The following is an 18,915-nucleotide window of genomic DNA, read 5'->3' on the forward strand; positions in this document are numbered from 1 at the left end:
TTCACAAAGCCATATTTTATAAAACCTGGATTGTACTTACGTAAAAGTTTTGTCTTTTGGCCCTCCCAAAATTACTTTTACGTAAGTACAATCCACTTTTGTCTTCATTTTTTGTTTTTAAAAACTTTTCCATGAATTTCACAACAGGTTAACGGCTGGCTAAGTGTCTTCTTTTGCCTTTTGGAGCAGGTTAAACAACTAATTGATGCATCAAGTGGTGGAAAGCTGTATTGTAACTGAGCCTTTCATGGATAACGGTAATATTCGGTCCTGCAGCCCTCGCGGCCCACAGGTGCAAAACTGAAAGCTTTTCGCAGCCCTATGGTTCAGAATCACTGCTCTAGATAGTAAAGTTTGATCGTGTCGTTCCACCTCACTAAATAATATATATTTAGTATTTTATATCATATTTTCATTTTAGGACCTTACTAAACCATCCAATAGGTAGTAGCGACGGGAGGTGTGTACAAAGGGTAGGGACTTAATCAAGGCCAGCACATTCTCCATTTATTTATTTCACGTAAAACATTATCCAGGCTGTGCATTGAGTTGCCATGAGGAGAACTTCCCCTTTAACACTCTCAGCATACAGATGCTTTTTGTTTGAACTAATTGGAATGCTAATGTAGGCTATTTCTGAACCCCTAGTGTCTTGCAGTGAATCATTTTTGAGTAATGATCAGTAAATGTAACATCTCCTCATCTCTGCTTTCTGTTGTACGTATGACATTATAATTAATAATAATTAGAATCCTTCATAAACTCGTACAAACATGAAACCATTCTTGTTTCTATTTTGGACATTTTAACTTTATCCTTTGCTATATAATCCAAAACAGGTTTACACTGAACACATTAAAAACAATGTTTTTAGGGACTGACAGTCTGAATTATCCTACTGTAAAAATGAGAACACACCCAATCCCTGAGGTTTGTAGACATGCGTCACTCGTAAATATATTCAACACATGCAAAGTATATAAAGTGTGATTGTGCTGATAAGGGTAGTATAAGGAACTTGTGCTACTTACCTGTGGTACTTACCTGTTGATCAAGATGAAGCTGCTTCTTTCTCTGACTCTCCTCTGGGCGCTCTGCAGCACAGGTAACTCTACTTTTCATTTCTTCAATACTGTTTCAGCAGCTACAGAGCCTCATTTGAATCTAATTAAAGACATTTCACCATCAGCAATTTTCAGGCAGGGATTTTACTTTTACACTAAATGATAGCCAGTTTGATGTAATTAAAAGAACTTATTTATGGATCTTAAGGGGGAGACATTATACTGTAAAAAGTTAAAGTATAGTACTTCAAGAAACAGACTAAAGAGGTAAACTAAACATATCACTTAGACATTTCTACATTACTTTCCAGTAACATTAATGTACTGGATAGTTAAACAATATTAACAAACTGCACTTTGACTCTGTAGCCAATCTATCTGGGGCTTCAGAACAGCAAATCAAGAAGGTGTGTGCATCCTCCTCCCTGTGTCCAGCCACAGGCTTTGAGACATTTTCAGTTAACTTGGGTGTTTTGAGTGCGCTTGCATCTGCATTGTGCTGCAACACGGATAACTGCAACTCAGCCACTCTAAGATAAGGAAAAACTAGTGGCATCTTCTTTGTGACATGTTGTACAATCATTTTTTAATGCTGTTATATTCTTTATTCCTATAAACATATACAGTGATCAAGACTAGTGGAATACATGTAACGGAGTAAAACATTACAACAATTACAAACAACAGTTCACAGTTAAAACAGATGATAATTGAAACACTGCACATAATTTGACTCTTAGAAAACAGATGTCTTCTGAAATCTACATAACTCATTCTGAAATGTAAAAGTAGTTGTGATTCCAATTACTTCACTGTAACTCAGACAGTCAAGCTTGTTAGCACTAGTCAATGAGTAACTTAATTAATTTTAAAACAAGCAAAAAAGCAAAGACTAACAACATCCCTCTTCTGACATGTTCTGTTTCCATTTCCTGAAAATAAATGATGTTATTCTTGTTTGTTTCAGTTCCTGTTGTTGGGTCAGTTAACGGCCTTCAGTGTGCCACTTGTTACCTCAACTCTCAATGCACCGGTTTGGTACAATGTAGGGGAACAGAGGATCACTGTTTTCAAGCCAGTGGTGAGTCTTGTAAATATATATTATATACTATGTTTGAAGTTAATCTTTGTATATATATATATATATATATTTATACAATGTACTGTATATATAAATAATGATCAACTTAAAAATAAACTATTCTACAATCTTAAAGATTGTCATCAAATCCATACTTGTGTGGGGAAAGTGATGAAAAATATTAAATTATATACTAAACTTGTGGGCATTTTTAATCACACCTGTATGTTAGTAAACTAATCCATAACATTTCAGATATTAATCATGACAATAACAGCTTGTATTCATGCAGCACCTTTCAAGAGACCCAAGGACACTTTACATGTGTCAGTGAGGACAAAAAGAGACTAGAAGAGAAAAGAAAAGAATTTGTACAAAACAGGACAGAAAGAAACAGCACTAATGGCAGGGTGGAGCGTTAACTGAGGCTAAAGGCCTTAGTGAACAGGTGGTGTTTGAGGAGTTTCTTGATGCTATCCAGAGATGCTGCATCGCAGATTTCATTAGGGAGAGAGTTCCAGAGGGCGGGGGCTGTGACACAGAAGGCTCTGTCTCCAAAGGTTTGCAGTTTGGTGTTGGGGATGGAGAGCAAACCTGAGTTTGAGGACCGCAGCCTTCTGAGCGGAGTGTAGGGTCGGAGGAGGTCAGTTAGATACGGTGGGGCGTGGGCCTGGAGGGATTTATAGGTGAGAAGGAGGAGTTTGTAGTTGATGCAGGTCTTAATTAGGAGCCAGTGAAGGTGAATATAGGTATTTTACTTTTCATTTTCCACTTTTCCTTTTAAGATAATCATAATGTTATAGATAAAAACAGCTAAGAGGGGATGAAGTAAATTAAATTACTTCCATCTCTACCCTTTACAAATTAGTATCAGTCATCCCATTAAGGCCACTGTATTATTTCTAAGAATCAGTTCATCAACCTGTTATTTTCATCATTCACCAATTAATCATTGACAAAACTTAAAATTTGCATCACAATTTCAAGGAACTCAACGTGACGATATCAACTGTTTCTTTGATTGACTTTTCACTTATGGGCTGACTGAACAACCAGTGCAACTCTAAATCAAATAATATTCAGTGCATACTTTACAACAATAGAACTAAAACAATTACTCTTAACACAATGAGCATAGTACTTTTGAATTGTGGAACTCCTGCTTTCACTTCGACAGAAACCTTACACCAGACTGACAAACAGTGTTTTGCTGTCCTGTGATATTTGAAAGTTTTAGGCTGGTAACACCTCGGAAAACACCCAATATCCACTGCAGACATGTTCTGTGTTGCACATGTAACCAAACACGACCATAAACTCTAAATAAAGATGGACGACGCATCTCCACTTCCTCCCGCTGTACAAAAACAAAGCCAAAAAAACGAAATATTCAGGAGGTGCTAGCTTGTGCTGTTGACATTATTTGGAGTCAGACATGGCACATTCGTGACCACAGTTTGAAGCTGCAGAATCAAGGTCACACCAATACATGCACTTGACCAATCATGAGTCAGTCTGAGCTGTCAATCATGATGTTTCATCCCATTTGTACAGCATCAAATAACTAATCAAAACCAAACTTATCAGAAAGAGTTAGCTTCACTTTTGCGAGCTATCATGCCGTTCATCTTTATATAAAGTCTATGCTCACAAGAAGTGATATTATAAATAAAAATAACATCATGTAGTTACAGTGTCTTTTCTTCTCCAGTGACAAATGGGTCGAACACTTTTCCAGTTCTTGGCTGTGCGTCTGCAAACATGTGTGCAGCTGCTTCCAATCTGGGAAACATACCCTTCCTGCAGAGTGGTCACATGACCTGTTGTGACACCAATTTATGTAATAGCCCAACTGTTATCACGACAACAACTGCTGCAACAACTACAACTGCTGCAACAACTACAACAACTGCAACAACTACAACAACTGCAACTCTTCCAACAACTACAACTGCTTTAACAACTGCAACTACAACAACTGCCGCAACAACTACAACAACTGCAATTCTTCCAGCAACTGCAACTCTTCCAACAACTACAACTGCTGCAACAACTGCTGCAACAACTACAACAACTGCAACAACTACAGCTGCTGCAACAATTGCTGCAACAACTTTTACAACAACTGCTGCAACAACTGCAACAACTGCAACAACTACAACAACTGAATCTCTTCCAACAACTACAACTGCTGCAACAACTGCTGCAACAACTACAACAACTGCAACTCTTCCAACAACTACAACTGCTGCAACAACTACAACCACTGCAACTCTTCCAACATCTACAACTGCTTTAACAACTGCAACTACAACTGCTGCAACAACTACAACAACTGCAATTCTTCCAACAACTGCAACTGCTGCAACAACTGCAACTCTTCCAACAACTACAACTTTTACAACAACTGCTGCAACAACTACAACAACTGCTGCAACAACTACAACAACTGCAACTCTTCCAACAACTACAACTGCTTTAACAACTGCAACTACAACTGCTGCAACAACTACAACAACTGCAATTCTTCCAACAACTGCAACTGCTGCAACAACTGCAACTCTTCCAACAACTACAACTGCTGCAACAACTGCTGCAACAACTACAACAACTGCAACTCTTCCAACAACTACAACTGCTGCAACAACTACAACCACTGCAACTCTTCCAACATCTACAACTGCTGCAACAACTGCTGCAAAATCTACAACTGCTGCAACAACTACAAGAACTGCAACTATTCCAACAACTACAACTGCTGCAACAACTGCAACTACAACAACTGCAACTCTTCCAACAACTACAACTGCTGCAACAACTGCTGCAACAACTGCTGCAACAACTACAACAACTGCAACTCTTCCAACAACTACAACTGCTGCAACAACTACAACAACTGCATCTCTTCCAACAATTACAACTGCTGCAACAACTGCAACTCTTCCAACAACTACAACTGCTACAACAACTGCAACTCTTCCAACATCTACAACTGCTGCAACAACTGCTGCAACAACTGCAACTACAACAACTGTACCTCTTCCAACAACTACAACTGCTGCAACAACTGCAACTCTTCCAACAACTACAACTGCTGCAACAACTGCTGCAACTACTGCAACTACAACAACTGCAACTCTTCCAACAACTACAACTGCTGCAACAACTGCTGCAACTACTGCAACTACAACAACTGCAACTCTTCCAACAACTACAACTGCTGCAACAACTGCAACTCTTCCAACATCTACAACTGCTGCAACAACTACAACAACTGCAATTCTTCCAACAACTGCAACTGCTGCAACAACTGCAACTGTTCCAACAACTACAACTGCTGCAACAACTGCTGCAACAACTACAACAACTGCAACTCTTCCAACAACTACAACTGCTGCAACAACTACAACAACTGCAACTCTTCCAACAACAACTGCTGCAACAACTACAACAACTGCATCTCTTCCAACAACTACAACTGCTGCAACAACTGCAACTCTTCCAACATCTACAACTGCTGCAACAACTGCTGCAAAATCTACAACTGCTGCAACAACTACAAGAACTGCAACTATTCCAACAACTACAACTGCTGCAACAACTGCAACTACAACAACTGCAACTCTTCCAACAACTACAACTGCTGCAACAACTGCTGCAACAACTACAACAACTGCAACTCTTCCAACAACTACAACTGCTGCCCCAACAACAATCTCCACCTCTGACACAACTATAACTACTGCAAGTGGCACCTGTTGTATCAGACTGGGTATGATCCATCTGCTAATTGGACTCCTTGTCTTTACCCTCTATTAGAAGAAAAGAAAGGAAAAAAATGGGGGAAAGACCACAGAAGACACCAGAAAGACTGAAAGAACCCTTTGAAGCCTAATGTTGGGGTTTACTCACTGCCATCTTTAGTTAGTAATTACAGGGGCAAAAAGAAAATCCAAATTTAGGAAAGGGAGATGGAGTCCAGGGGAAGATGATGTGGGTTAACAAGGCACCAATGCAATAGACACATAGGCTTCAACACACAACAAAGGTGACACAACCTTCTGTCACAGCTTAAATTTTCTTGATACATATTTGCTTTGATTTTCTCTCAAACTTCTGTGTATTTCAAATGGACCGAATGCTCTGACATTATATATGTTATTTTATTACAATGACGGAAAAAAAACTGTCCTCATTTTAAAGACAAAATGTTGTTTATTACTCTGACTTGAATTGGACTGTAAGTCATCTGTTGAATGTAAGAATATAAATCCACTTATAGTTATAATTATCATAATTTTATACTGACATCTCGACAGTCACACAGAACACGTTCAAAAGAAGTTGCCAGCCAATAACAGTGTTCTTGTAACCTGTGATATAGCGACTGTTTAAAGGTACATAAGACTTACAGCACTATCTCATTATAAACAAATGTTTGTGCATAATGAAGTCCACACAAAATACATTTTCATTTAAGATACCAATTAAGATACCAATCCTGCTCTCGCTCCTCTTGTCTCTCTGCTGCGAGCGCACTGCATGATGGTATATGTTGCTCAGTTGGTGACCATTAGTTGTACAATACTTTCATGATGCATTGTAGAAAACAATGAGTGCACTGTACTTACTGACATTGACACAATTAGTTCACTAATTTGGACACCACTACAAAATTGCTAAATCACTATATAGTGATTAGTAAGAGATTTTGGACACAGCATAGGAAACCCAGCATGAAGGTGAGGGAGGACAAATATAACAGGCAAGTCACTTGTACATAAAGAATATATGAATAAATGCTTGTGAACTAAAGCTGTGTGTCTTGAGGTAGTGTCCAACAACTGGTTGTTGACTCTGTGTATATGTAAACAAGAGCAAAATTAAATTATTTTACTGCTGGTGAATGCTAGCTTAACATGTTAACATGATGGCTAATGCTACAGCTAATGAAAGTCAGGATCCATCCCCTGGAGACCACCAATGGCTTTACCTTCACGACGATCAATCAAGTAAAGATATTTCAGAGGAAAGTGGTGTAACCAACACACTGACACGATCATCAACATGAGCAATGCCATAATTAAAGAGATATTCAAAGAGCCTGCTTCTCCAGCCTCCACCTGTTTGTCTCCTGTTTGTCAATTGCACTGTATATTCACCCTCAAGGGTCTTTGTCTATGATAATGTCTGTGGATTCTCAGCGCATTTCGTGGCACGAAGTCACAGGATGAGCTAACATCAATTACTACAGAGAAGTAGAAGGGTGCTGTTGTCTTTTTTTTAATGATTTTTATTGATCATTCTAACTACATTTGTTTCCCTTTACATGATCCACTAAGATGAGATGGAAAACAAGTGTGTTCTTTAAATATTGTGGAATCCCCAGGTCAAGCTGTTTGCTGGGATCCTGTAGATATCTTGAAGGGTTTTTCCTGATAAACAGCTTTACTGGCTGATTCCCACCTGCATGTGAGGACAGATTTGTCTCAAATAAATGTTGGTACATCTGCAATTGTAAATTTAATGGAATAAAAACTCAAAAAGTCAAAGTGGGAGGGCAAACTGCCCCAAAGAGAATTCATGAGATCTAAAAAGATGGTATCAAATATTTGAGCGGACTGAGTCAGGAGAATGTGTCAATCAATCTGTGAATGAGTCAAAGTGCTTAGAGCTTTCAGAAAGTTTGCATATAATCTAAAACACTGCTCTGCTGTAAGAAACTGTCTCTTCATTTAATTTAACTTACATAACTGCAACAACTTAATAAAACACACACTAGCTATGTCTCCATCAACATTTTAAAACACATTTTGAGGTTTTGAAATAAAAAAGGTTGATGAAAAGGGAAACTCACAAAACATCTTAGACAGTCTTTGCTTTTTTAGATGAAAAGTTAGTGCACAACTGCTTTCAAATACCTTCTAATGTAGTAACCAATTCATATGCCAGATCTCCTATTTCTGCTCCTAGAAAAAAAGTGGCTGTTTCCAAAAACCCTCTCTATATTTCTCGGCCAATGTCCCTACACTTAGAAATTCTGAAATTACCTATAGAGTTTAAAATCACCCAGAAGTCAGACAAATGGTTTAATTACAGCATGAAGGGTTAGGGTTAGGGTTTTTCTGACTGATATATGGACAGAGAGATGGACCAGTCAACTAATCAGCTCAAACACCTGGGTAATGAGGCCTTCCCATCCCTTGCAACATGACTCAACTGTACTCATACGTTTTCATACGGATGCTGTTGTTTATCATTTGCTCTTGAAGACCTAGTAGACTGAGGAGGATCAATGCTTGTGTAGTTGTTACTATCAAATCAGTATACTGCACATTAAAGGTGATATATTTTCATTTCTGTTAGAAATGTTTAACTATGTCATAATTGATCAGTGATGTTGATAATATTATAAGACAGACCTTAAATTCTATCCTAGAAACAACAACTGGACTGTCGACGTGCAAAAGCTAAACTTTGGTCTACACTTCGCTTAAAAATATGTTTACTGTATGTTGGCTATTTTCAAGTGTGGGTTCAGTTAATACTTACATAAGTGTGCATATTAGAAAAGATCTATAACACTACAAACCACTACTCTCTGCAGCACATTGTCTCCCAATATAACTTCTGTGGCGTGGAATAGTAGCCATCCATATAAGTGTATCCATATCGGTGTCCTTGAGGGACAGAAAGGCGCCTTTGAAATAAAATGTATTATTATTATTATTATTATTATTATTATTATTATTATTATTATAAGATGTACTTTTGGTAAAATTTGGTAACATTTTAGTTTAGGGAACACAATGTTAGCCACTAATACATGAGTAATAAGTGTATGTGTTAATGATCAATAAGATCTGCATTAAGCATCACTACATATGTATTAGGTATTTATTCAACAATTTATTATTCTTATTGAATAGGTCATTTATTCTTGACAAACCCTTAATAAGCAGCTACTTTAAGCAGTAGTGGGGTGGCTGTGGCTGAGGGGTAGAGCGGTCCCATCTGCATGCCAAAGTGTCCTTGGGCAAGATACTGAACCCCAAATTGCCCCATAGAACAACAAAAAAAGTGCTAGCTATAGAAGCACTGTATGTATGAATGTGTGTGTGAATGGGTGAATGGAAAACTGTAGTGTAAAGCGCTTTGAGTGGTCATCAAGACTAGAAATACAACCATTTACCATTTAGTTAGTCTTGAGGTTAAGTTGCTGATATATAGTATGGATCAAAGTAGACTCCTAATACGTTGTCGCTATATGTTGCTACTCTGTCTAAATTAGTAGTATATTAAGACAGTGTATAAGGAGTCTATAGCCTCTTTATTTGACCCTTACTAAATACTAATAACTTATGATCATGGCCAACTAGTGGCCTTCTAAGGATTTACCAAGAATAAACCAGTTGTTAAGCAAAAATAAGAATGTGTTCAATTAAGACCTAATACATATATGCAGATGCTTAATAAAAACCTTACTAAGCACTAATAGATATCCTTATTAGTTATGTATCAATGACAAATATTGCATCCCCTAAACTAAAGTGTTACCTAAAATTCTATTCTAAAATACCTTATTGAAGGATTTATTGCAACAAAATCTGGCTTTGATTGCAGCCAGTGCCTCTAGTTCTCACTGCACGTTATTCAAAGAAAGACAAAGATGGAGGAAGGAAGAGAACACATGCACATGCAGAGGCAGAGTAGCGAAGACAAAGCTGAAACTAAGGGGCAAGTGTTGTGGTCCAGAATGAGGAGAAATAGTGATAGAAAAGTGAGGAATCAAGACAGATGAAACAGAGTGCTTGATAGAGAGAAGTAGACGGAGGAGTTGATAATAGTGTTTCTGACAGAGGGAGGGAGAAAGGCGAGGTGGAGTTGCTAATAGTGTGTGTGATGCTGGTATTGATCACTCACACAGACAGAGAGGTGGGATGTGACACCATGACCTGACACTGTGTCTAATCGAAAACTAATTCCCCGTCTCCATCATCATCATCTTCATCGACATCATCACATGAACACGATGTCAGCTGTGACCGGCCTTCGTCCAGCAGCTATTATCTTTGTTAGATAATCATCATAAGGGAACATATCAAGAAAATATCACAAGTCTAACAATCTGTTTTATAACTTTTTCAACCAGGACCAACTTTTCACACTTTAGCGTTCTATGAACACAGCTTCATCTATTCTTTTTTGGGGCCTGTGGAACATGCTCTATTTTATTTTTACACACATACAAAAAAGGCAACATCAACTTCTTGTAGTCATTACATAATCTATACATTTCTAATGTTGTCTGTAGTTCTGACCAGTGGCTCCATTAGTTATATGATATGGGAATACAATAACATCACAAAAAATAGAGTAGCAGGACACATGTGCACACACCCAACTCAGGGAAATAGATCCAATCATTAGATTCTAAAGAATATCAATGCATGTTGATATCAGAACTGCTAACCAGCGCAACCTGAGGAATAGACACAATGTGGGGGTTTACATCTTAACAAGAACAATTTGAACCTCCTGGGAAGTTTAATACCAGGAAATGAGAGCAACTATGAAATAGGTACTGCCATATACCAATGAGGGGGCAGTGCATGGAAAGTAAAAGTATTTTTAATTGAATTAATTAAATATGAAACAGTATCTTTAAATGAGTGGTGGGAAATTAACAGATGGCAGATAAAGCTGAGGTCAGTGAAAGGGGCAGCATGCCAAGCTGATGTAGCCGGAGGCTTTCTTCCTCCCAGCCACGGTGTGGCGCTAGGTTAATTGCTGGGCGGCGCCAGTCGACCGCTTATAACCGGGTGAGCGGCCACACCACGCTCTTTCCTTTCCACCCTTTGATCCCTCGGGTGGTGGCTGCGGCGTGGCTGTGGCGTGGCTGCGGTGTGGCTGTGGCGTGGCTGCGGTGTGGCTGTGGCGTGGCTGCGGTGTGGCTGTGGCGTGGCTGCGGTGTGGCTGTGGCGTGGCTGCGGCGTGGCTGTGGCGTGGCTGCGGCGTGGCTGTGGCGTGGCTGCGGCGTGGCTGCGGCGTGGCTGCGGCGTGGCTGCAGCGTGGTGTGGTAGGCTCAAGCACACATCCCCTATACATACAGGTACGGTACCGCACTTCCTCTTTATCCATGATCAGCGCAATGTGCACAGTGGTGACACCGACTTCCAACTCTTACAGGACGACGAGTGGCTGACTATATCGGCGGTCCCGCTTGGAGCTCTGTTGGGGTTGTAGTTCGTGTCCGCAGGTAGGCTGGCGTTATCTGCCTGTTTGGTTTTGTTGTGTCGCTGGGTCTTCTGCTGACTGTCGCTGGTGCGCTTTCTGTCCGCAGCGTCTCCGTGTCGTGGGCGCAACACTCTTGCCCATCGGCGCACGGGAAAGGGATGCAGGCAAGGGTGTGGTGTGTCTAGTGCCACCGCCCCCTGGAATCAGTCCTGCTGTTTTGGCTCTGGGTTATTCTGACGGGACAGCTCCGACACCACTCGTTTTAATCACCATTATATTAAATTGTTTTATTTGGTTTTGTTCATTTCTATCAGTTTATCTTATTTTGTTATTATTGATTTGGACTGTGTGCATGCGTGTGCATGCAGTTAATGTGTTAATTAGTAATCATTGTTTATTTCTGTTATTTCTATTAGGCATTATTTTTAAGCACTTATGGTATTATTTTAACTTTTCCTTTTGAGTTGGACAGGTGCTGTGGGCCCCCAGCGGCAGCCCAGATTCCCTGGTGGTGGTGTTCATCACGATCCCTTTTTTAGTTGGTGTGCTGTCTCACGGGTGTCTAAGTTGTGATCCCTTTTCCCTTTATGCTCCCCTGCCGGGTGGTAAGCCCCAGCCCTGTCCTTCTTCCTTATTTTCCCCCGTAGTTAATGTTTATTGTTTAGTTTTGTATTGTACAATATACATTTTAATTGTAATAAAAATATATTTTTATATGGAACGATCTCTGCCCTCTGTGGATAATTGGACGTGTGCGACCTTACTTATTAATTCATTTATTTCCTAGGGGTGAAATTCCCCTAGGTGGCGTTGTTGAGCAAAACCATAACCCAGTCTGCCACACTGAGGAGAGTCTAGGGGCGCAAACAGCAATAGTGACAGACCTGAATCATCTTTGATACCAGCATGAAGCAGCTGAAGGGGCTGAAGCAGCTACGACTGAGGAGCGTAGTGGTCCCAAGCTGTTTGAATTGATAGCACATGCTGCAGAGGTCTTTGCCGTCAGGAAACTCTAGAGTTGTTGAAGCCTGAACAGATGAACAATGAGCTAAAACTCACTGCTAAGGTCTATAGAGGCTCTATCTCTCTGCTACCTATCTGTCTCCATCTCTCTGTTACCTGTCTATATGTCTGTCTGTCTCTGCAAACTGTGTCTCTATCTCTCTACTACCTGTATCTCTATCTCTCTGCTACCTATCTGTCTCTTGCTCTCTGTTACCTGTCTGTCTGTCTTTCTGTCTCTGCCAACTGTGTCTCTTTCTTTCTGCTACATATCTCTATCTCCTTTACAGCTGGTGTGATTATGTACTTTCCTTCACACAGGGCACCATTAAATGGTGTGCTTTTGGGCATTCAATAAATGTGGCTATCAGAGAAATATTAAATATTAAAAATATTAATATTAAATAATAATTGGATTGATAAATATAAATAGGGGCACCACCCTTCAAAGGAAGGGAAATTTACTTATTGAATAAGTCTCGTGAAATTACTGACTACAAATTTGGAACTCTGATTAATAATTAAATAAATAACTATAACCAAAATTACCACATCAATAGCTAGCAAAGTTGAAGGATTTGGAGTTCTTGACAGTGTAGAGGTTGGCACGATTCACAATTATGTAACATCAATGAAGACGTGTTTAAAGAAAAGCATTTATTATGAGAATAATAAAAGTATAAACACACAAACTAACAAAAGGTGGACTTACTATATACAGATGTGTGTGTGTGTGTGTGTGTGTGTGTGTGTGTGTGTGTGTGTGTGTGTGTGTGTGTGTGTGAGAGACTGAGATTCAAAATGGCGGCTGGCCACTGAAGACAAAAGGTCCCCTGGAGTGGTGAGACCATGTGGCTGAGATCACATGTAGGTGTTAAGTTTGTGGAGATGAGTGTGTGAGATGTTGGTGCCAGGTTAAAGAAAGTAGTTAGATGCAAAGAAGTGATCAGCATAACAGAACTAACATTAACTTTCAAATATCACAACAACACAAGTCAAAACTTATAAACATCACATGAAATAGAAATAGGATTAAACAGTCCTTTGCTTAGCCTAGCGTAATAATAGAGCCCAGTTGTGTTACCCGTCCATGAAAAAGAGGGAAAGGTCCTTTTTGGATGTGCTGTCTGAAGTCCAGTGAAGTGGTATTGTTGGTTTGTGGCTCCTGTTGTGCATCTGCTGGTCAGACCTTGTGTCGTGGCCAGTTGTGCTGAAGTTCTTAGGCAGGCTCTCGCTGCCTTTGGAAGGTTTTAGCAGTCTGCTCCAGGCAGGCCTGCTTGAAGTTGAGGAGCTTGTGTAGGGAGGAAGTCTCCCTGGCTGGGAGAGCAGGAGCAGAACCTACTCCTCCAGGAGCGATCAGCAGGGGAAGAGGCAGAAGGGAGAAGAGATAGAGGAGAGGGGAAACTCGGCTTATATTGGCCTTGTGACCTCATGGATCATGAGGCACAGTGACCAATAGTGGTAGAGAGTTGTCTCCAGGAGCAGTTTTACCACCTATGTGTGAAGATGAAGCACCCTGGGAGACTGAGTTCTGGAAGCTCTCCTTTGTATTCAGAACAAAGGAAGCATGTGGTCCGGCTTTTGACTACACATGTAGGCCCAACTATGGTTCACCGATACCAGGTCCCAACACACCTGTGTCTCCATCTCTAGGCTACCTACTGGTCTCTATCTATCTGTCTGTCTCTGTATCTCTGCTACTTGTGTGTCTCTATATCTATGCTACTTGTGTCTCCGTCTCTCTGCTACCTCACAGTAATGAGCAGAAATCACAGGGTAAAAGCCTCAGCACACAATCAATACTGACGGCAGAGACAGTGAGAGAGGCAGACAGATGAAAAAGACGTCACTCACAGTCTCAGTGGACAGTCTTTGAGCTCTATGTGCAACACTATGGGACACTGACTGGGACATTTTCTCTGCAACGTTACAAATGTCATTGCAGATGCACAATTAAAACCTGTCACATCAACTAAATTAAATAACTATTTATTTGTGTGACAAATGAATAGACATACAATGGCCTTTATTCCAAAATGAATAATGTATAGTGTCTGCTCCAACTTTCAAACTGAGGTTGTTCAGTGTGTGATGGAAATCTTGAGGAGCCCTGTCATGCCGGCTCATTGGTTTACTCTGACTGAGTTGGCCTATCATCATCCAGGGCCTCCCTCATCTGTTGATGTGAGAAGTATTGTATGTAGAAACCCCAAGGTTATTTAGTTGGTGCCACCTATAAAGCCCCTTTTCGACTTGTATTAAAAACAAACTCCAACACCTACTAACATCTGTTTTTTGTCTGCAATGTGAATGTATTTAATCATCATTCACTCCCAGGTCAAATGACGCTGCAGTAGACACAGGATTATATCGGCTACGGTTCCAATCTGCAGAGATGGAAACGTGATACCTGGGTGAGTGCACTAATTTGGCAGACAACAATTTGAGAGAGCATTTCAGTTTAAAACTTGGTGTAAATGAAGCCATTACCAGTTGAATTTGAATGTCAGGACTTGAGGACACTTGGACGACACCACAGGAGCAGTATGGAGGCATGTTATGAGTTTCCTGTTGTATTATTACGTCTGAAGTGTAAGTCACCATTGACTTCAATTGTTTTGTATTCTGTTGCAACAAAGTTTACCCATGAGACTCCAGAAGTGTTTTGTGGACTCAAACACTTCACCCACCCCTCCATCAGCATAGTGGTGAGTAGATAATGAGTGCTTTTTCATTTTTCGGAGAACTATACTGTCAACTGCTATTACTTTTTCATATATTGTGTATCAGCTGTTTCAGAGGTCTGTAAAGCAACCAATACAATCTTTAGAACCAACTTCACAGCTTTTCAAAATAAAAGCTCTGTAATTGAGCAAAATCAAAGCATTACAGAAATTAAACTAACATTGTGAAGACAAACTGCCAAAGATTAAGATTCCTATTTTTGGTCCCACACACAGCATGCAACATGCAAACATGGGGAAATTTGACCTCTGTATTTAACCCATCCGTGTGAACGGAGCACACACGAAACAAGAAAAGGATGGTATGAAAGTTGTTGCCATGATGGAGACCTGCACCCACAAGTCCAGAGTATTGTGAAAGTATTGAGACAGACAGTTGTAAATGTTGAATGTTTATGGCAGAGGAGCGACTGAAGGGGTGTTTCGTTAAGATGCGGCACTGCAGGGGGAAGCTGTGCAGTCAGTGAGCAGGATTAGCTCGGCATCACTACAAGAGAGGAAAAGGAGGGGTGCTAATGAATGAGCACAGATAATACGTCACTAAATGCGGAAGCATGTGATGTTACTGAGAGGGTTTAGAACGCTACAATTCCCCCCAACTCAAACACAGTATTCACTTGCCTGGACTGAGGAGGAGACTTCTCAGCTGATCAACTTCACAGTGACATGGACACAATGTACAACACGGCTAACATTAGCTTCAAGACATAAGTTGACGCTCAGGCAGCCAAACACAAACATAGAAATAAAACCTTTACAATTTGCAGTTTTGTATCCAACATTACAAATTGGAGAACATCTATTGTTCTGAAATTAAAAACAAAATCATTTTTCATAAAGAGAATTTAACTGATAAACGTTAAACAGACCCACCAACACTGACTACACACAGCAGGAGTGTCTTAATTGCAATTATCAATGTTGCAGCAGATGCAACTCCACTAAGAATTCTCACCTACATTTAAATAAAAAAATCACTTAAATGAAATACTGCATTTAACTTGTGTCATGCACAGGACTCGGAGATAGGACTCGGACACAGAGTTAGGAGTGAGCTGACGATGTTCAGGATTTATTCATTAAACAAATACAATAAACTGGAAAACAGAGGGCTCCTCAAGAAAGAGGGAATGATTACAAAATTACAAATGAAAATCCTACCTTCAGTGAGGGAATAGGCAAAAAATAACACTTAACTAAAATCTCCTCCACGGAGTGAAAAAGCTATGAAAAGGTACAAAATAAAACTCCTCCTATGAGGGACCAGCTATAAACAGTTACAAAATAAATCTCACAGGGGAACACTGTGAACATTAACTAAAATAAAACTCCTACAATGAGGGACAACACTTTATAATATATAAACCAAAAACCTCCTCCGAAGAGGGACAAGATCAAAAGATAACTTAACTATACTAACCAAGGGAGCTATGAAAACTGTTAGCCAAAAAGGCCAACAAAAAACCTCTTACGAGGCAACCGACTGTGACTATGACTTTTTCTATGACGAGGCAAAAAGGCTGATGGCACTTGACGAACAGACAAGACACACTGGCAAAGGACAAAGGGAGACGCAGACTATGAGCACACATGGAGGTAATGGGAAACAGGTGAGTATAATCAGGATCGGGGAAGACAATCAGACCGAGGCGCATGAGGAAGGGCAAGTGACCTGAAACGAGAGGAGAATTACTTTTCAAAATAAAACAGGAAATCACAATACAAACATGGAGACAAGACAAAAACTTAACTTGACCTTACTGCGGTGTGACAACTAGCCAACAATGAGTTTCATGCACTTTTTGCCTGAATACTTGATTCATTACTAATATAGACAATACATTATTTAAGAGTATCTTTGTAAGAGGGGGAATAAATTAATGTGTATTTTACTAAAGATTATAGAATACATGCCCTTAGATTCAATTAGTAAGGTGTTCCATTAGGTTGAATACTTTTGTGCATTTTGCTTGTTTTCAATATTCTGCTTATAGATAGAAAACGCATCTGTAAGTATTATTATCATTATTGTATGACACTACTACTTTCAATACTAAAATATTGCAACACTTTGTCACGTTATACTATTTATAGGTTATTAAGAATAATTTTGTTAAAATCGTTACTGAAAACAGAAACTGACGTGTATTTTACTCTGTACATCTATGTTTACTATACAACACAATACAGACTGTTGAGCTGAATCTCAAAAAATAGGAACTACACTTCCCAGAGTGCACCAGCAGCAGCAAATGCTGCTAGTCACCTGATCGATCATTGTCACTGATTTGGAGCACCTGAGATGGAATGGAGGCTCTCAGTAATTCAGAAAAACAAACTTCAGAGAGAAGCTCCAAGTTCACTCATCGGTTCAGTCCAAAGACGCCAATGGTCAGTGAAATGTTTTATTTACTTTCAGAGTGTTTTCAATGCTGCCTAATATGTTCAAGTTTATGTTTAACTGCTGTGTAGATTGGTTAAGGAACACATTGCAGCATTGACCTCATTGATTTTGTGTTGAATGGGTTTGCGCTCAGAAATATTTCATTTTGAGTTTGAAAATTTTAAAGTATAAAATACAAAAGGATAATACAAAGTTAAAAATGTTAAAACTCTGTTAAACTTTAAAACTTTACTAGAAATGTGGAAAATTCATGAAATTAGATTTTTCTTTATTCCATTTAAAAAGCTTAAGTGGTTAATTCATTTAAAATGTTTAATTAAAATGTTAACTTTTGTTTCTCTGTTTTTAAAGGTTTATAAACAGTCTATGGTTTACAACCTAATTTATGAACAGACGAATCAACTGACAAAGACAAAAAATAAATAAAAGTGATATAGTTGGAAATTTGAGTTTTCCTAGTGTCCTTTGGAAGTTGAACAAGAGGAGGACTTGACACAGACTTTAATTCCATATTTTCAGTTTAATCTGAATGCTTTACTCTTTATTATGGATGTGTGTGGATTTCACCAGAGGTAGAAAGTAATGAAGTAGAAATACTTTGTTACTGTACTTAAGTAGATTTTTCAGGTATCTGTACTTGAGAATTTATTTTCCTGAAGACTTTTTACTTTTACTCGCTACATTTGTACACAAATATCTGTACTTTCTACTTCTTACTTTCTCAAAGCTGGATCGTTACTTGTTTTTACACTTTTACGCACAGAGCACCTCTTGCTCACTCTCTTGCCCCCTGCCTCAGGAGTTGGCAGGCCCTGGTGCATGTTCATCTACAGAAACCTTGTTATGACTTTTACTTCCTCTAGATAGTCAAGTTTGATCGTGTCACTCCGCCTGGGCCGTGACCGACTCCGGTGGGGCCGATCTCACTAAACCATCCAATAGGTAGTAGCGACGGGCGGTGTGTACAAAGGGCAGGGACTTGATCAAGGCCAGCACATTCTCATTTATTCCCTGTAAAACAGTATCCAGGTGCTCATGCAGGACCTCGGGTCACTTCAGTCTTTATTATTCTGTCTGGAATTTGGAAGCAATACTAGACTGTGTCCAGTTTTTCTCTGTACCAGCTCTGTGCAGGTTGTTAACAAAAGAGGAAAACTATCCTATTTTGTTTGCAACAACTGTTTTCATTTGCTGAGTTATCAAAAGAGGCATCGTGTATCATTGAAGATAAAAATTATTTTTACTTTTGCACTTCAGTACATTTTAGAGCCTGTACTTTCTTACTTTCACGTGAGTAAAGGAGTTGAATCAGAACTTCTACTTTTACCAAAGTCTTTTTTTACACAAGTATCTGTACTTTTACTTAAGTTCAGTCAGACAACA

This window comes from Paralichthys olivaceus, chromosome 7 (assembly GCF_024713975.1).
Source record: "Paralichthys olivaceus isolate ysfri-2021 chromosome 7, ASM2471397v2, whole genome shotgun sequence".
Classification (NCBI taxonomy): domain Eukaryota; kingdom Metazoa; phylum Chordata; class Actinopteri; order Pleuronectiformes; family Paralichthyidae; genus Paralichthys; species Paralichthys olivaceus.